The following is a 20,371-nucleotide window of genomic DNA, read 5'->3' on the forward strand; positions in this document are numbered from 1 at the left end:
AAATGGGGAGGAGTGGGGCGGGGCTTTCGTGGCTCGAAGTGGACTGGTGAGATAGCTGGGAGGGGGAACAGGGCGGGGCTGTAGAGAGGCTGGGCGGGACTGCTAGGATAGTTCGGAGGAGGAGCTGCGGAGGGGCTGGTGTGGGGAGTAGCAAGGTTGGACTGGTAGGGTATCTGGAAAGTGAAGCTGGGGCGGAGCAGGGTGGGACTGGTGGAATAACTCGGGGGAGGAGCTGGGGTGGAGCAGGGTGTGTTACGGGAGGAGCGGAGCGGGACTCGTGGAATAGCTGGCGGGGAGGGGCTGGGGTTGAGCAAGGCTGTACTGGTGTAGTGGCGGGGAGGAGGAGCTGGTGTGTCGCGGGGCGTGGCTGGGGTGGAGCTACGTTGGAGGAGGGCGGAGCTGGCAAGGCCGGAATGTTGGACCTTGGGGACCGCGCGGGGCTTAGCAAAGGTGTGCCAGTGGCGCAGACCAGGCAGTGCCCTTTATAAGCGTTCCGTCCGCGCCGCACTCGTAGGCAACAAAGTGGCAGCCCCAGGGTCCTCAGCGACCTGAGGTGACCCTTAAAATGGACCCCGGAGAGCACGGAGGCGGGAAGAGGGTGGTACCTGCAGGATGAATCCCGCACCTCCGGGCTGAACGCCCAGGCACCCTGGGATGGCCAGTGGGGGCCTGAGGGACGGACTTTATATGAACGTATTTTGCAGGTGAGAAGAAAAAATTCCTACTCTGTTTCCTGCTGCCCCTCAGACCTGACATGTGCCAGACAGAGTCAACCGCCCTGTCAGAGCTGTTTCCTGCCCTCTACCTCTCAGTCAGGGACTCAACACACTCCCTGTCGCCCTGCTTTGTTCCTGGGGTTCCCTTACCCTCACCCTCCTTCCGCATTTGCTTGGTGACCAAATCCGGTGTCCCTGCCTCCCAAATGCCTGATTAGAATAGATGCTCCTCTTCTTGTCCCCACTGCTACTTCCTGAGTTCAGGTCTGAGGTCTGGGGCTTTTTACCTGAGCCCCCACACCGGCCTGGATGCCTCCTGTCTTTCTTCCTCTGTAGGGGTAACTTCAAAAACATTCAGGTCACTCCTGGTACTTCAGAGTGGCCTGCAAGTGAGGTTTTCCTGAACATTTTTTTCAAAGCATGAGAATCTCTTTTTCCTCAGCTACCCTGCTCTCACTCAGTAACCCACCCCTGCCAATGGAACAAAATCCGCAAGGAGAAGTAGAGGGACTACAGATATAATCCTTAAGGAAACAAAGTTTCTGGAAGAGTGTCCTGTATCTCTAGTGTTTCCTGAATTCTCTCATAGCTAGGGACTTTTTTCATATAACTCAGGCAGATTTTTAACTCCTCTCTGGCCCTCGTGTGATCCCAGCCAACCCTGTAGCTTAACCATGCTTCCTAAAACACAACTTTGCCCAGAGGTTGCCCTCGCTCCTAATTCTTGGCATTTAAGTGCCTGAACCTCTCTGGCCTCAGTTTGTCCAGGTGTCAAATGAGGATAATATAAACAATCCTCAGGTTGTGGGATTACTATGAGCACTGAATGAGCCCAGCTCAGCCATACATAACATGGCCTTGTTCAAGGGAGTCGTCTGTCTCCTTGGGCATAGCTGCCCCTCTAGTCTCACTGCCTGGACCCTTCCCCAGTTCCCAGCACTCAGTGACTGTGCCCTCCACACTGCTCTCTCATGGCAGATACTCTCCCTCACTTCCTGTGTGTGGCCTCATGAAGCTTCCCCTAACAGTCTGAGCCGGGTGTCAGGGCCTGCTCCTTCTTCCTGACAACTTTCCAGAATCCTGTCTATGGTACTCCTTTTGTGCAAGGTTACTTTGGCTTTTTCTGTTTTGCATGTGTATGTGTGTGCCCAGTTATTGCAGCTAGACTGGAATCTCTCTGAAAACAAGGACTCTGTCCACTTCACCTTTGTGCTGTCCCCAGAGCCTGCCTCTGCCAGAGGAGACACTAGATGTAAATGATGGCGATAAACTGTCCAGTTTGAATCATCCAGGATTCATCGACTCTCTACCATGATGAGCTACTGTACCACGCTGGGCTTCAGCAGATGAGTGACATAGGCCCTGACCCGGAGTCGGTGCATGCTAGTTGGATAAGAAAGGCAAGTATGTCAATAACTCTCATTTGAGGTAGGACCAGACACTGTCCACAGAAAGAACTGTGAAGTGCTACAAGGCCTCAGGAGAGGCCAGAATGCACCTCACTGGGAGATCAGGAAGTTTTCAGAAGCAGGCTGGTTCTGAGCTGCGCACTGAAGAATAGGCAGAGTTTGGAAGGTGTTGATACAGGAGTCCAGTCCTGGGAAGTCAGCTTTAGACTGAGAAAACAGGAGATTAGAGGCAATAAGGAAGAATATCCCAGGTAAAGGTGCTTCTCGCATCCTGTCTCCTCTGGTCCTTGAATCAACCTGGCAAGCTAGGTGCTGATAGATCCACTCGATGGATGAGGAAACCAAGAGCACAGAGGCCAAGGGACTGGGCTAAGATCTCTCATTCGGCTGGGGGTGGGGGAGAGCTGGGATTTAAACTCAGGATCGGCCAACCCAGAGTCCACGTGGCCACCAGACAGGTTTGGAACACAGGATGCACACTCTAAGCCTGGTGCTAAGGCCATCAGCCTGCTACCCTGAGTTATGCTTCTGAAGTATATGGCTGATCCCGGGCCTTGCGTGTGTTCTTATTTCCCATCTGGAAGGCAAGGGGCTCAGCCTCTGACCACTCCTACTCCTTCCAGCTCTTGTGCAGTGTGATTCAGGGACTTTGAATTGTTTCACTTGCCTGTGAGCTGGTCTACTCCTTTTAGATCACAGGAGGGACTATTGCACTTGAATCAAGACAGTATGCGTTTCACAGAATGTACTTTATGGTGGCTGTGAAAGAGTCAATTCCGTTTACTCAGCTGTGGCTGGTGCTCTCTGGAGTGCAAGGAAAGACCGAACCAAAGGGAAGATTAATGGCTTGCTGTGAGACACAGCCACCCAAAGGCACTGTCCTTAGATTTTCATCCCCATTTGTGTAGTTGAGAAGTGTCAAATCAGGCATATGCATTTAGTTCTGCACTTGAGTTTCCTGCTGACAGATTCTGCAGAATGACTCAGGGTAGCAGAGTTTCTGTCAAATCTATTGCTTGCTTCTGGGGATCTGTGTGGTCCAGAGCCAGGTGACTTTACCATATACGTCTTCCTACTAGGATAGAGCAGGGCTTGGACAAGGGCTGGTATGGAGGTGAGGGACTACAAGCGTCATCTGTAGTCCTACAAATCTGCCCTCTGAGACATTTTTTATTCTATTTTTTAATGTGTACTTATTTCTTTAGAGGGGAGGTGCAGAGAGAGAGAGAGAGAGAGAGAGAGAGAGAGAGAGAATCCCAAGCAGGTTCTGTGGGTCAGCGCAGAGCCTGATGCGGGGATCGAACTCACAAACCATGAGACCATGACCTGAGCTGAAACCAAGTCAGATGCCTAACTGACTGAGCCCCCCAGGTGCCTCTGCTTCTTCAGACCTTGAAATGCTTGCCTGTGTCCTCTTCTCCTTCCTTCTCCAGTCCTAGCGAAACTACTTTTTGGAGTCCATCCTATTTGTAAAATGACTGTTATTCATATCGAATTAATCCCAAAGTAGTACCATCAATTTCCCTCTAAAATACCAACAAGACCACCGCTTTAAACTGTTGATACACGAGGGGGCGCCTGGGTGGCTCAGTCGGTTAAGTGTCAGACTTCCACTCAGGTCATGATCTCACCGTTCTGGAGTTCGAGCCCTGCATCAGGCTCTGTGCCGACAGCTCAGAGCCTGGAGCCTGCTCTGGGAGATTCTGTGTCTCCCTCTCTCTCTCTGCCCCTCCCCTGCTCATGCTCTGTCTCTCTCTTTCTCTCTCAAATATAAATAAACATTAACAAATTTTAAACTGTTGGTACATGAGGGAGAGAGAAGAGTCGGTGAGAGTCAGCGTGTTCTGAGCGTTCACACCGTATGCAGAGAGGTAGTTTGCCGCAGCTCCTGTGCTGCCGTTTCCACTGTGGTAAAACAAAGCTGGCATTCCCGCCAGGCTTTGCAGTTCATAGCTTGCTTACCCATGGGTCCTTAGGAAGAAAGCCCCTCTGGGTCCTTTTCCTCATCCTAGTACCACATTGGATTCTCCTGGGGCTTTGGCAGTGACATTATCATTCTCTTCACTTTAGAGATGAGGCACCTGAGATTCAGAGAGAGGAAGTGATTTATCTCCAGATGCGCAGTGAGTGACCGAGGCAGGACTGCTTGGGTCCAACTATGGTGACCTGCTTCCCCTACCCATGGAGGGTTGTGGTTGAATATGCTACCTAGAAGGCCCTTTCGAGCTTGAGCAACATTTGATGCTGTGAGTGTACTGTTTGGGAATTCAGTCTTGACCCATTCAGACTTATTTCTTGGCTGCTTCTCTGGTTCCTGGCCTGCTCAATTTGGTTCTGTACCTGCCCAACACAGTTGCTCTCCGCCTGTGGTTCAAGAAGCCCAACTCTTCTGAAGTAATTCTTCCACTGCACTCGGTGTCTACCCCCACTCATGCTAGACTGTTCATGTCGGTCATGGGAAAAAGACACTCTGTCATTTGCGTACTTGTGTTGGGGCCCAGCTCAGGCTGTCTTCTCATTCCTACGTCACATGCTAACCACTCATTCCCAAGTACTTTGGCATGCTGGTTATCTGGAATTCATCCTGGTTTCCTTGTCCTTGCTTCTGCTTATATACACTCCTCCCTTCTGCCACATTATCTGGGTCCCAGGCCTTTTCTGTGTTTGATTTTTCTTCTGTAACTCCCTGGGCTAGACACAGAGGCACAGTGAAGCTAATCAAGTTTAAGACTCAGCTTCAGGGTCACTTGCTTGCACAGGCCTGGGAGAGACCTTAACGTTATGGTTTATGCTAGTCATACGGCTTATAAAATCCACAGAAAACGAAATTTTAGCTTCTCAGGGCACCTGTCTTTCCATTCTGTTGCCTCCATTATTCTTGCTGTTGTGTTGGGTGGCAATGCAGCGGCCGTGGGCATATTGAGAATCTGACTAAGGAGATGCTAAATGGGGATATACTTAGTGTGCATTTGGAGAGTCCTATTTAAGGGGCTCACAATCAATTCCATACATGTTTGGGTTATTGCTAGCTGCCCTATATTGAAGTAACTTTCAGGAATACCTATGCTTTCTGTACCATTGCACACAGTGTCGGGAAAAAAGGTATGAGGTTGTAGAGGACTGGGGTGTCGTATCTTGGAGAACTCAGTGCTGGAAGTGTGTCGGCAGTAGAGGAGAATCAAGGTTCACGGTGGACCGAGCCGGAAGCTAGTCTGTGGGAAACTCTTCCAGTCACAAATCAGATCTGTAAAATTGACCAACACAAGTTCCATCCTGTCAGGAAAATTCTCAGTGTGCAGTGTATGCAATCATAAACACAGCACACATTTATGTTAACATTTGGACGGGCCTGTATGAAGTGAAATTTTCCAGAATTCTTGTGACTGTGAGGCACACACCTGTATCAGAACTACAGATGTTGAGCGGCATGCTGAAAAGAGTTCATGTAGCTGGACTGAGACTGCTGTCCTTTCAAAAGCTCTGCTTGCAAGGCTGGCTTCTGGGGACTTGGCCTTCAGAGGGTGTCCAGGCAATAGTAAACTGGTAAGAAGGCTCACTGTGTGCAGACTGTTTATACAAACTACATGGTTTATGCTGAACACCTACTTTCCTTCTGGGAGTCTGAAATTTTGGTGCATGCTAGCTAGGCAGACAGTTCCTATGTGACCAGCCCTGACTACAACCCCGGGGCACTGAGTTTGGGCTTCCCTGGGCAGAAATGTCACATCCGTGTCACTGTATGTTCATTGCTGAAGGAATCATGTGGTCTGCGTGGCCCCTCATGGGAGGGATAGAGGATAAGGAGTCTGCACAGGAATTCCTCCAGGCTTTCCTTGTGTCTTATCCTCTTGCGATCTGCCTGTGTGTCCTTACTATGTTGCTGTAATGCATTTTAGGTGTGAGTACAACTGTATTCTAAGTCCTGTGAGTCTCCCACTATGATAGACAAGAAAAGTAGGAATAACGTATTGCAGAAATATGTCAGGCAATTATTTAATAAAATATACTTTTATTTATTATGTCATTTTTTTCTGAATTTTGAGATGTGCCTCACATTTGTTGACTTTTTCAAATGTGTGTTTCATTGTATTTCTTCTCTCATTTTAAATATTCACTTCTGTTACCAATCATGTATTGATATTTTTGTATTCTTATCCTTGGAGAGGGCCCCAAGTGTTATAAGCTTCCGGTTCCACAGAACCTGGATCTGCCTCTGTTGTGGATCCAAGACTTGTGACTTCTTGTTGATTTTGTTATTGTCACCCCATATTTCACAGGTGGGAGATTAAAACTGAAAGGGGGAAGTCAAGTATATGTGGCAAAACTGGGATAGGATCCAGGTCTTCCAACTCCCAATTTAACACTCTTATCCTTCCATTCAGTAAAGCATTTTGATGATTTATCTGTAAACAATGGTCAGGGTGCATTGGACATAGACTGGGTGGCACTTGGAAGACTGAAGTTCTACTCCCTTCTTTCAGTAGATGGGTCATCTTCTATGAGTCCTTCCCTTCCTGGGACATATTTTCTGCTTTTGTAAAACAAAGGCACTGGAATAGATGCTCTTTAGAGTAGAGGCCTTTCTCTCTTTGATGTTCCATGAGTCTGTCATTCTAGAAACGCTGGAGTCACGCAATCATAGTTATCATAGTTGAAACCATTTATCTTCTTGTCCTTGGGTCTTCTCTATCTCTAAAACAGAAGTAAAATACCTACGTCTCTCAGTTGTTGTCAGCCCCCTGGCACCATTCCTGGTAGAGTAGGTGATCAAAAGTTGCTTCCATCCTTTGGTCCAGTCAGGAACAAAGGTTGTGGTGTATAATTCTCACTCCTCCCCTTTGGAATCAGAGGATCTTTGATCAGCAAACCAAATTTTTTTAAAAAAAGAAATACACACACACACACACACACTCTGCTTCTGAAACTTTTAAAAATAGAAATATAATTTGCAAACAGAAAAAAAAGCACAAATATTAAGTGAATAGATTAGTGGATATTCACAAAGTTAACATACCAGTAACACATATTTATATTAAGAAATAGAACACTGCTAGAACTGCCTTGTGATCTCCTCCAGGTCACTCCTTCTGCCCAAAGGTAACCACCACTTTGGCTTGTTACATCTTATGGAATCCTACATTATGTACTGTTATTATTGTCTGGATTCTCAACACTTAATATTGTTTGTGAGATTCATCCGTATTGTTGCATGAACAGTATCTCCTTGATTCTCGTTGCCATACAGTATACCGGTTTATGACTACACTGTGATTTATCTATTCCACTGTTTGTGGACATTGGCATGGTTTCCAGCCTTTTGTTGTTACAAATAAAGCTGCTAGGAATATCCTTGTATTTACTTTCTTTGGCAAATATATGTTTCTGTTGCATATATGTCTAGAGGTGTAATTGATGATTTATAGGATGTGACCAAGTTTAACTTTAGCAGATACTGCCAAATAGCTTTCCAAAGTGGTTGTAGCAACTTCTATACTACCACCAGCAGGGTGTGAGTTCCAGTTAGTCTCTATCCTTGATAGCACACGTTGTCACTTAGGTGGGCTGCAGGGGGATCTTATTTTGGTTTGTTTGTTTACATAGATCAGACTTCTGTGGTGTACAATTTCATGACTTTGGACAGAAGTGCAGAGCCATGAATCCGTTACTACCAAGATACAGAAAAGTTCCCTCCCCCTCCCCCCCCAAATGGCCTGGCACCACCTCTTTGTGTTCTACTCCTCCCCCATTCTCAGACCCTGGCAGCCACTGCCCTGATCTCCATCCCTATAATTTTACCTTTTCCAGATTCTCGAGTAAATGGAATCAAATGGTATATAGTCTTTTGGATCTGGCTTCTTTTACTAAGCAAAATGCCTTTGAGTTTCATCTGTGTGGTTGTTGTGTATCAGTAGCTCACTGCTTTTTATTGGTGGGTAGTCATCCATTGTATGGATGCACCACATTTTGTTTATCTGTTCAACAGTTGAAGGACATTTGGTTTGTTTTCAGTTTTTGGTCTATTGTTGTAAATATTCATATAGAGGTTTTTGTGTGGATATAAGTTTTCATTTCTCCTGAGTAAATATCCAGAGGTGGGGATTGCTGTAACTTCCACCACCAGCGAGGTATAGAACTGTACCATCACCACATCATCCTCATACCTCATGGTACCCCTTTATATCCTCACTCACTTCCTACTCCACATCCCTTACCCCTGGCGACTACTATTTTATTCTGCATCTCTGTCGCTGTGCTATACCAAGAATGTTATTTACATGGACTCATATGGCACAGTATGTACCTTTTGATAATGGCTTTTTTTTCACTCAGCATAATTCCCTGGAGGTTCATTCAAGTTGCTGCCATGTATCAATAGTCCACTTCTTTTTATTGCTGGATAGCATTTAATAGTAGTGATGTATCACAATTTAACCGTTTACACACTTCAGTAGTTTTCATTTTTTGGCCATTTAATGAATAAAGCTGCTATAAACATTCATCTACAGGTTTCTGCACTAACGTAAGTTTTCATTTCTCTGCAATAAATGCCCAAGAATGTGATTGCTGGGTCATCGAGTAAATACATTTTTAGTATTTAAATAAATTGCCAAACTAATTTTCAGAGTGGCTGTACCATTTTATATTCTGACCATCAATGTATGGAGATCCATTTTCTTGGCATCCTCACTAGCAATTTGGTGTCACAGTTTATTATTTTATTCACTTGGATAGGCTTGTAGTAATGTCTCATTATGGTTATAATTTGCATTTTCTTGAAAGGCTAATGATGTTGAATATCTTTTCATGTGCTTCTTTGCCTCTGTGTGTCCTCTGCGGTTAAATGTCTCTTCCTGTCTTTTGCCCATCTCCTAATAGAATGAGTTTTTTGATGCTGAGTTTTGAGATTCTTTATATACTCCAGATACAAGTCCTTTGTGGGACATAGAATTTTCACACTTTTCTTCCAGTCTGTAATTTGTCTTTTCATCTCCTCTTTAGTGTCTTCTATAGATTGGAGGTTTTTAGATTTGATGAGGTACAGTTTATCAATTTTTACTTTTGCGTGTCATGCTTTCAATCCATTGGGCATCTTTGTGTAGGTATATTCTCTATTCTCTATTGTCTTCTGCTGATGTATGTGTCTCTACCTCCCCCAGTACAAGACTTTATTATTGTTATTGTTGAATTTGGAGAGTTGTTCATATGTTTTGGATATAAGACCTTCTTCAGCTATGTCATTTGCAAATATTTTTCCCAGTCTGTGATTATTCTTTTCATTCTCTTAAACAATGTTCTTTACCTTTTTTTTTTTCTATTGATTTCTAGCATGGCCTGAGACCATACGTTTAATGATTGCTGTTACTTAAAATTCATTGAGGTTTTTTTCTATGGCCCACACAATAGTTGATCTTTATGAACGTTCCATGTGCGAGAAAAGAATGTGCTGGGTGGGATTTTGTACACCAGTTTCGTCAGATTGGTTGCTGTGCTGTCCAGGTAATCTGCAACTTTACTCATTTTTTGCCTGTGTTTCTGTCAGTTTCTGAGAAGAGTGTGGAAGTCTCCAACTGTAATTGCATATTTGTCTTTTTTCTCCTTATAGTAGTGTCATTTTTAGTGCATTTTTTTTTTATAATTTTTTTTTTCAACGTTTTTTATTTTTGGGACAGAGAGAGACAGAGCATGAACGGGGGAGGGGCAGAGAGAGAGGGAGACACAGAATCGGAAACAGGCTCCAGGCTCCGAGCCATCAGCCCAGAGCCTGACGCGGGGCTCGAACTCACGGACCGCGAGATCGTGACCTGGCTGAAGTCGGACGCTTAACCGACTGCGCCACCCAGGCGCCCCTAGTGCATTTTTAAGCTCTGTTAAGTGAGCACATTTTTATGATTTTTATCTTATTGGAGACTTGACCTCTTTCTTGTGTAATGTCCCTCTTCATTTCTGATAATATTCTTTATTCTGAGGTTTTTGTCTGAGGTTACTCTAGCTACTCCACAATATTTTGCTACTATTGTTGCTTTATACTTCTCTTTTAGATAAATTAAATATAAGAAAAATCTGTTTTACCTTCATTTCTTTCTTTTTAGCACTCTTGATTTGTTTGTGAAGATCCATGTTTCAGACTAATGTATTACTTCAGCTGGAAAAGTTACTTCAAATTTTTTGTTGAGTAGGACTACTGGCTATGATTTCCATCATTATTTGTGGTCTTCTGAGAAAGTCTTTATTTCTCTGTCATTTTGAAAATTAGCCTTACGGAGATATAATTTACATACTGTAAAATTCACCCTCTCACATGTATACTTCAGTGACATTTGATCAATTTGCAAAGTTGGGGAACTCTCACCAAAATCCACTTTTAGAGCATTGCTATCACCCCCAGAGACCCCTCATACCATGTCAATCATCTTCTCACCCCCATTTCAGGTAACCACTAATCTGCTTTCTTCCCCCTTCCAGTTTTATTGAGATATAACTGACATACATCATTGTTTACATTTTTTTTCTGTTTTATTTTAGAGAGAGAGAGAGAGAGAGCACACACATGAGTCAGGGAGAGGGGCAGAGGGAGAGGAAGAGAAAATCCTAAGCAGGCCCCACGCTCAGCACAGAGCCTAACGTGGGGCTTGATCCCATGACGCTGGGACCATGACTTGAGTTGAAATCAAGAGTCAGACGCTCAACCGAGCCGCCCAGCCACCCCCATCATTGTATACGTTTAAGCTGTAGAAATCTGCTTTCTATGCCTATAGATTTGCCTTCTTTGGAATTTCCATATAAATTGAATTATACAATACTGAGTCTTCTGCATCTGGGTTCTTGCACTTACCATAATGTTTTTTGAGGTTCATCCATGTTGTAGCAGGTGTCAGAATTTTGTTCCTTTGTGTTGCTAAATAGTATCCCGTTGTATGGACGTAGTATATTTTATCTGTTTACTAACTGGTAAACATTTGAATTGTTTTCATTTTTTGGTTCTATGAATAATGCTGTTATGAACATTTGCTTACAGGTCTTTGTGTGGGCATATGTTTTCATTTTACTTCTTACCTAGAGCATACATAATTGCTGGTTCACATGGTAAATTTATGTCTAACATTTAAAAATTTTTTCAAAAAACATTTTTTTTGTTTTAGTAAGTTAAACTATTTTTAGAAGAGATTGAATACACTATTTAAGAGATACTTGAATAATGCTATTCTGTATTTTGTTCAAGGTGATACTTTTTAAAATGTGAAGCTACTCTTGTGTCATTAGATTATTATGCCTTTTACATCAGAACTAAAGTACATTATGTTTTACATTTTAAGGAACGAATTGACAAACTGGTTTCAAAAGTGGCTGTACCAGTTTACATTGACACCAGTTCATTTCTAAAGATAATTTTTTCTGGGTATAGAATTCTGAGTTGCATGGTTTCTGATGAAAAAATTTCATGTAATTCTTATCTTTTTATTCTATGTAATGTTTCTCTTTTCTCTGGCCACTTTCAAGATTTTCTTTAACTTTTGTTTTCAGCAGTCTGACTCTGATATGCCAAGGGGTGATTAACTGGAGACCTTGAACTTATATTTGTGCTTTGGTGTCATTTAATTTCAGGATATTCTCACCCATTATGACTTCATAAAAATTTTTAAAATAAATAATTTCCCATCCCCCTGCCTTCCTTCTGGGATTATACTTACCTTAGGCTGTTTTATATATTATCTTGGGTATTCTTTTCTGTTTTTATTTCTAATTTTTCTCTTTGATTTCAATGGGGGTAATTTCTATTGACTGATCTTCAGGTTCACTGATTCTTTCCCTGGCTGTGTTGACACTGGTGGTGAGCCCACTGAACATATTATTTACCTCCACTACCATGTTTTTCATTTCTAGCATTTCCATTTGGTTTTTCTCTTAGAGTTTGTGTTTCTCTGCTGCAATTACCTTCTGCTCCTGCATGATATCCACTTTTCCCATTAGAACTTTTAACGTGTTAATCATAATGGAAGTTCCTTGTCTGATCGCCGCAGTGTCTGTGTCATAGCAGATGCTGGCTCTGATGATTGCTTTGTTTCTTGGGAGTATGATTTTCCTTGCCTTTCTGTGTGTCTTAATTTTTTTTGTTTGAAGCCATACATCTTGTGTGGGACAATAGGGACTGAGGTATATAGTTTTTATGCCTGGATGTGAACGTGAATTTCCTTCTGCTAGATCTTTAGAACAGGGCGTTGAGTTACCCTGATTAGGAATTGGACTGAGTTTGAGGTTGTCCTTGCAGAAACCTGTGCACCACAGGTTTCAAATTCCTGTAGCAATTCCTTGTACTTAGGGGGAGAGGTGGTTTTCCAGAACGTTTTGTCAACACTGAGCTTTAGGTCTTCCCTTCCCACTGCTTCAGGTGGTCTCTTTGCATACTCTTCCTCTTCTGTCCCTTTCCCAGCACTATTCTGCTGTTACCAGTTACTGGAACTTGGTTGCTTAGTGGTGTGGGGGACTGGGAGGGGGCAGTTTCCGTTCTTCTGCTTGAGCCTCAGTCTTAGGTCCTGGGTCCCTTGGTCTCAGGAGTGTGGCCTTCATAAGTCTTTTGCTCCTCTCCTTGGTTGTTGTGGGCCCAGCACACATTTCTGCCCTTCTCCCAGGACTCGTTGTTTTACTTGTTTTCCTGTTTTCTTCTCCCAGTTGCCATGGGTTGCTACAGTGCAGTCTGTGTTCTTTGCCTCCACAGAGAAAGGCGTTTTCTTCCTGGAGGAGATAAGGGAAATGCAGAGGTGAGGATTCATAGCCCTCCCTAGTGTTCTTCTCTTCAAGGTCTGCATTTCAATGGTCCCTTCTTAGTGTTCTTTCTGATCTTTTCTGAGAGCAAAGCACCCAGTGGAGTTTCTGGGGTAGGGACTCCCACAGTATCTGAGGCTCTCAGAGGCTTCCCTCTGCCCTGCAGGTTTATATTCTGCATTCACCAAGTCATCTATGGTTCCAGCTGACCTCTTCTTCCTGGTTTTCAGTAAGCTAAGCCCAGATGAGTGAGTGCTTACATCTTTTCTCCTGCAGAAATGGTATCTCCTCAGGTTTGGGGCAAGTTTGTTGCTCTGTGGCCACAGTTCTCCAATGCATTTGAAAACATTGATGAATTTAAAGTTAGTCTGGCTTGTTTTTTGTCTTAACTGTGGGAATGATACTTCTTCCAGCCTACTGCATCCCAGAGTAGAAGCTATCTCCTGGCTGATCAATTTTAGATTTCTTTGAGCTCAGACCATCAGCCCCTCACACCCCTTATTGTTATCCATATATTGTAATGTGCAGAACATTTCCTTCTTATGATTGTTGCTCTCAAAATATTCTGCTCTGCTTTGCAGTAAATGCCTGTTGACTATTTTGTGGTATTCCTATTTTGGGGTATTTCAGATACCCCATTTATTCCTTCTGCTTCCCCCTAGCAGATACTGCCTGGTCCTATTTTGGGTTTCATTGGAATATCTTTTCATCTAGTTTTGTTGTAGATGTTGTTTATGGGGTTTTGTTGTATTATTCTAGCACTCCATCTGTTTTCAGTGGGTGATTCAGGGAGACAGAAACTATGATGCCACTGCTAACATTTTCCTCCTAAAGTCTTGCCTTTCTTTTTCAAAAGATATTTTTGCTAGGCATAAAATTCTACTTTGACAGACATTTTCTTAGTCTATTGGTGAATGCAGTTTCAGAACTCAGTAAATACCCTGAGGGAAAACCTGGCGGAATACTGCACCATTTTGCCCTCTTCTTCTCACCAGAATCCTGGCTCTTCAAGGCTCAAATAATTTTTCTCCACCCCACAGAGACCACCCAAAGCTCTGCTGCTTTCTCTTGTCTTGGTAGAGGCTCTCAGTCTAGGCCTTTACTCCTGTCCCCACTCATTTACCTCATGCCCAGAATCAGCAAACGTTCCGAGGAAAAAGTGGCTGCAGGGTGTCATTGCCTCTCTTTTCCAAAGTCCTGGTTGCCTAATCATTACTCTAATGCCTTCCAATAGATGTTTTACATTTTGATGTGACTTTTCTAGTTATTCTTTGCTACAGGCTACTCCATGGCATTCACACAAGTCCACCCCCACACTAAGTAGTTTCACATGAAATCTCCTCCTCACGAACTGAAGAAATTGCTGAAGGGTGATGTTTTAGGGGGTTCCTTCTCAGATAAATCCATCACTGCTTTTCAAGAGGAAAGACTCTCAAAGATGAATAAAAATGGCCGAGACTGAGGGAGACTGTTGTATTATCGCATCATTTCCATGACCTCTGTTTTTGGCTGGTAAAGGTGAGGAATTATTTAAGTTAGCACGAGTTGATTAGGTTAGAAAACTAACTTTTCACAAACACAGCAAATGATACCAATCCTAACTTACACACTTTTAGGATCTGAATGAATGAGGCCCTGCTACCTTCTGTCATTATGAGACCTGCAGCACAGCTACCACTCAAAATTATTTCCTTTTGGTATGTTAATTGTTCTCGTAAAACACAAATAATCTTCTGTCTACTTTCCAAGGACTCAGGCATAGGCGCTCACAATAAATCATAGGCGCAATGCCTGTCTTTGGATATAGAGAGCTCCATGCTGTGGAATCTGCCAGAGAAGATGAACTCCCTTGAGAGTAGAATTTACTCTGCTAATTATCATGCTTCCTGCCACAATGCCACAGCCTCCCTTGACTGTATATCCCACAGCTGGGCAGAGTGTTTCAGGCAAAGATTAGATTGCGTCTTCTGCAAGGTCTTCATCCTGGAGACTCTCCAGAAGGGGTGATAGGGCCATAGAAAAACAGAAAACTGTTTTCTGTTCATGGGCCCCTTATTGCCATGAAAGCAGTATTTGGAACTTAGCTCTCCTATGCACCAGCTGCATGACTCTGGGTCACCGACTCACCTTTATGTGCATAGATTTCCTCATCTCTAAAATCATCCTAACAACCTTGGCTTCATAAGTCTGTTGTGAAGACCAACTTTAATAATGGGGCAGAAGTTATTTATCAGTTTCAAAGTGCAACATACCAATTAGGGTTTGGTGTGATTGGTTGCCTTATCTCATTTTAGTGCTGCTGGAGTCCTAGGGCTGGAAGACGTCTAATCCCACATTTCAGCCAATGCAATAATCTTCAGTGTCCCAGACAGATAGCCTTTTAGCTTCTGCATGCAAAGATGTTTCAGATGTAGGATAGATTTCACTTATGCTTGTCTTCCAGTCCATATGTTGGGTCCTGGGAGTTCTGGAACTTCTGATCTCCCGTGACTGGGGAGGGAAGGGCAGCGAAGACTTCAGAAGCCCAGAGCCATGCTATGTGTTTTGTTTTGTGTAGCTTCCAGTTTGGGAAGGTGGTAGCCTCCTGTTGGGATATCTAGTCAGTTCTGGAAGCAGGTTTGGTTTAATCCAGACCACCTTCTCTAAACACAGGGGAATTCCTAGGGGAAACCAAGTGCTAGCCCATCCCTCAAGGTTTTCTTTGGGTCTTTGGAATGGTTCTTTCTCTGAAAGGACAAAATCACCTGTGATTCTGATAAGAGCTGGAGGCACCTAGTGACCTAAGCTGGTACTCAATGGGATGGAGAAGAAGAAGTACTAGAGAAATAGGAGGGAGTCTTCAGCACTTTCAGGTTATCTAATGGACTAATTTATGCTGACCTTTTTTTAATATGTAAAAAAAATAGTCATAGAATCTGGAAAGGTGATTTAATCTTATTATTTGAGATCATGCACATGTATTGTTTATTTCACATTAGTTGTTTTCATCGGAGGTTACCAAGAGATACCTTCTTAACATTAGACCTATATAAAATTAGCATAAACCTTTGTTCTCTGTACGAAGGCTACAGCAAATGATCTCTAGAAGTCTCTTCTGTTTCTAAGATAGGTCCACCATTCTTGGATTCTTTCTTGTAATCCTTTTAGAATGACGTGGACTCTTCCAGTCTACTTGGGATAGCCTTCTTCTTACACAGCCTGCATGGTCTGTCACCCTCTCTTTGGTCTAAAACCCTCTGGTGACTTGTAGAACTCTTATTTGTAGTTACAGTTATAGTCTGGTATTGGAATTCTCTATAGACTGCTGCTTGGAGAAGTTCAACATCTTAGAGATGGTTTCAATGAAAGAATTCTATCAAAAAGAATTTGCTGAATTGTGATTGCAAACAAAATAGCTGTGTGGGGACAAAATGTACTCCTGACAAGGGAGCCTTATGTTTGTTTTCCAGCCTCTTCTCCCAGTGCTTCACTTCTAATCTCTCTGCAGAAAGAAACATTTCAACAGAAAACCCTGTGGAAATTGAGACAAGTTATCTTCTCAAAGTCCTGAACTCCCATTCCTACTTCAGAAGGAACTCCTCTGTTCACAGCAGCTAAAGCTAGCCAAAGTCCAGTTCCTTCCCAAGGAAATTCTATTTGGATGTTGGACGCACACCTTTCCAAGCATTGTGTTCTTCAAATGTAAGTTCAATGTCATAAATGTCTTTCTGTAGCCTGGAAGAACTTTATATCTTTGTGTTTTCAACTAATGTGATAGTGTCTCATATTTTGCTGGTGCTATTTAGAAAATTCTATATCATAAGGGGATTTTAGAGTTATGACTGCCTTGTTTTATCTGGGTTATATATGGCTCCTTCATTCTGGGGAAAACCAAGTTCTTCATATACAGCATGTGTTTTCCCAACACCCAGGCTGAGAGACTTTGGAGGGAGTAGGAGCTGGCTCTCGTTCTGTAGGTGGTAGCAGTAAAGCACCGAGAGGCAAATGTACTTGCCAAGACACCGATTCTCAATTCCATTTGGGGGACATTCAGGGTGTCTCACAGGATCTCAAAATGCCTCACAAAACCACTCGAAAATTCTCAAAGCCAAATTCATCTTAGTTGACTTCATTTTTTTTTGGAGTTACAGCATTTTAGGGTGGAGGTGGGTGTGTTTTACAAAAAAAATAGTAATACAAAAACCGCCGCCCCCCCACCCCCACCAACCAAGTAAAGCCAACAAAATGTCAAAACTCAAAAAACTTTTAGGAAGCAGTGGACTAGTCAGTAAGTACCAGAACAAGCATTAAAATAACCTAGGTCAGGTAATGAGAGGTATAAATTCTTGACTCATCCTCCATGGATTTGTACTTAAATACATGTCTTGTGTGATGGTGCGTCTGAAGATACTTTTCTGGGCAGGCTTTCTATAGCACTTGGGGACAATCCTAATGGTCTTTTGGGGTGACCTTATTTTTTTCATTGCCTTTGAAAGGTGAAAAAATATATATGGATACACTTGCACAGTGAGCAATTTAATGTTGCTGGAGCACAGGCTTATAATGGGAGAATTATGCAAACATGTTTTGAAAGGTAGGCTGGGGCCCCATTTTTGAGGGCCTTGAATTCAACTTTCTTCCATAGGTAATTTGGAGGCACTGCAGGTCTTTGGACAAGGACTAAAGAAGAAATATGAAATGGCCAGAGTTAGACTCTAAGGATATTAATAAGGCTGGAATGTGTAGGTTTCACCAGATTGAGACAAGTGAAGACAGAGAGATCAACCAGAAACTTTCAACAGTCTGGGATGAAAGGTGTTTTTGAGGTTTTCCAATTTTATTGTGAGCTCTGTTATTGTGTTGGTGTGTAAAAGCTGATGAAGTGTTACCTACCTCTTGGGATTCCATAGACTTTCTAGTTAATGCTGGCTAGGATTTCTCCTGGCTCAAATGAAAACAAAAGGACCCTTTGCCTTGCCTTTCGAAGGTACTCATTCAGAATGGGGTTCTCAAGCCATGTATCGTACTCTTGGCATCATGAAGTTTATGTGGTTCCATGGAGCTCCAAGTTCAGATTGACTGTCTGCAGCTTATTGTGTTGAAAGAGGGGACGTCACATAGACCAGGTGTGAGGTGTTTGACCCACATGTGCTCTCAGACTTGTCACGTGTGAGCTTGAATGGTGGGGCTTCATTTCATTCTGATGTTAGAGGAGATGGAGGGATTTCCCTGCACTCGGTTTGACAGCCACTATTTGGCTTATGTTTCAAGGGGAAAATATAAGGGTTGTGCAATACCAGACCTGAGTTTTTCTGCCCCTGAAAGCTGTTTTCTAAGAACAGGAGTTGGTGGCTTTGGATGCCTAGCAAATGTTTAAAGGAAAATTTGTCTTAATGAAAAAAAGGTATTTTTCCATACCTTTTGTTATGTGAACTTGTAACAAAGGAGACTTCTCTCTTTACATATTTCTTACGATAAAACAATTCTATCTTCTTCCCACCAAGAGAAATAGTGGCTGAAAAATGGTAGAATAATTTTAAAGTTATAGGAATACTGTAGCATCCACAGGAACCTTGGCACTTAAAGTTAATACGTAAGCCCTTGGCAGTGAGATGGGACATATTTCCTTGCTTTGAAACAAAGGAAACCTGTTGCATCACAGGTAAGTTGGTATATTAATGTGATATTGACTTTGTTGCTGTCATGCCCTTACACAGACTGTTCGTCTGGTCCCCACTGTTCCACATACTGTGATGATGTGTATATTTTTATTTCAAAGAAGATCTGAACCATTTTATTTCTATGTTGACCTGCTTTCATCACTGCCCATGCCTACCCCATTCCACTAGGTGGCGATCTTACCCATGAGACTGCTGCAGCTGTGCGCACAGCAAAAAACGGCCAAGCAGTAGGCTGGGTGTTGCCCTCCTGTTCAGATGAAACATTTGTGGGTTGCCTTGTCCCTCTATTCCCATCAGCAGCAAGATGCTGTTTCATACCTGCCTGCTTTTCAAAGTCTCCTAAGTGTTGATTTAGTACCTACTCTATTCTAGGTGCTGTGGTAGGCACAGAGGCAAGATTTGAGTCAAACAGCTGTCCAGGCCCTCCAGGAGCTCACAGTCTAGTGGCAGGGGACAGATGGCCTAGAGCTACAGTAGAGGGCCATGGCAGGGGAGTGAATGCTTCAGACTGGAGGCTCTGAAGGCCTAGTGGTCCATGACCCTGGTTTGTGGGACTGTTGGCATAGGATGAGGAGTTCCCTGCCATATACTGGAAGGGAGAGACGGGCACTATTGCATTATTTCACTGGTAGTGACCCTGTTCAGCCCCAGAGGCCAAGGCAGGAAAGCAGTAGCCATGAATGCTCCCTCCCATCCCAGGAACAGACTGGGCTTTTCCCCAGTCTCAGAGACAGATGATCAAATGTATTCCCATTGCTCTGGGACCACTGAGTGCAAACATGTATGGCTCTCTCATTTGGTTTTATTATGTAATTTTTTTATTTTTGGAAAATAAAAAAAAATAGAAAATCACACCCATAAAAGTAGCCATTACCCATATTCCTATCAACAAGAATTAAACCATCTTAACATCTTGATATATCGATTTCCAAAATTTTCTATGTTTATTTTTTAACTATTATGCAGACAACATATTAATATATTGCCCCTTTTCTCATTTGTCTTAACCTGTGTTCCTCCCATTCTTACAGGGCCTATTCTGGGATTCAGTTTTAGGGTGCCAATGTGCCCTGACATAAACGCCTCTCAGCATGATGGCAGCAAAGATAATTTTTATGTTGTTCTACCTTTTCTCTCTCCTTCCCCCTCAAATGCAAACTGAAATTTTTTTCTGGAGTTTAAAATTACAATTTAGAAAATGTGTAAAATGCAGATAGATGAAAATAAACAAACCACCTGTGGTTCTACCACTTGGAGAGAATCGTAGTTGATGTTCATTTTGGTACATTTTCTTCCAACCTTTTTTCAACGAAGTTTTTTTTTTTAGAATATTAGCTTTTTATCATATTTAATATTTTATAATTTGCCTTTTCAGTGAATTGTTTATATATTTAGATATTCTTCTACCTCATGATTTTTAGTAGTTGCCCAGTATTGCATCCTATAGCTATAACATGCTTGATAATTACTATTGCTAGATATTTAGTTGGCCTCCTTTTCTTTTGTGATTATAATAATGTATGTTCTCAAATATAAATCTGTACATGAATGTGTGATCATCAGGGTAAATTTCTAGAACTGCAACTTCTGAGTTAACCAGTGTGAACATTAGAAGGCACTCTTTCATTGTATCTTTCTTTAGCAAAGTCACATGTTTATTATAGACTGTGGAGAAAGCACAGATACACAAAAAGGAGAATATAAAAGTCACTCATATTCTTACCACTCAGAGGTAACCACTATTAACCTTTTATCACAACTGTTCAGTCTTCTTTTCTCTATTTTCTTCATACTCTTCTGTTCGTTTTTTTAGTTAACATATTCT

General features: G+C 42.7%; 1 long non-coding RNA gene across 1 annotated transcript in view; it reads left to right on the forward strand.

The window, feature by feature from the left end:
* Positions 1-710: 710 nt before the first annotated feature.
* Positions 711-20,371, forward strand: part of LOC125932043 (uncharacterized) — a 275,833-nt gene continuing 256,172 nt past the window's right edge. Inside the window, exons 1-2 of the long non-coding RNA XR_007460523.1 lie at positions 711-2,120; positions 16,378-16,567. This is a non-coding gene — a long non-coding RNA (uncharacterized LOC125932043). The remainder of the gene's footprint in view (positions 2,121-16,377; positions 16,568-20,371) is intronic.

Source organism: Panthera uncia, chromosome X (genome assembly GCF_023721935.1).
Source record: "Panthera uncia isolate 11264 chromosome X, Puncia_PCG_1.0, whole genome shotgun sequence".
NCBI lineage: Eukaryota > Metazoa > Chordata > Mammalia > Carnivora > Felidae > Panthera > Panthera uncia.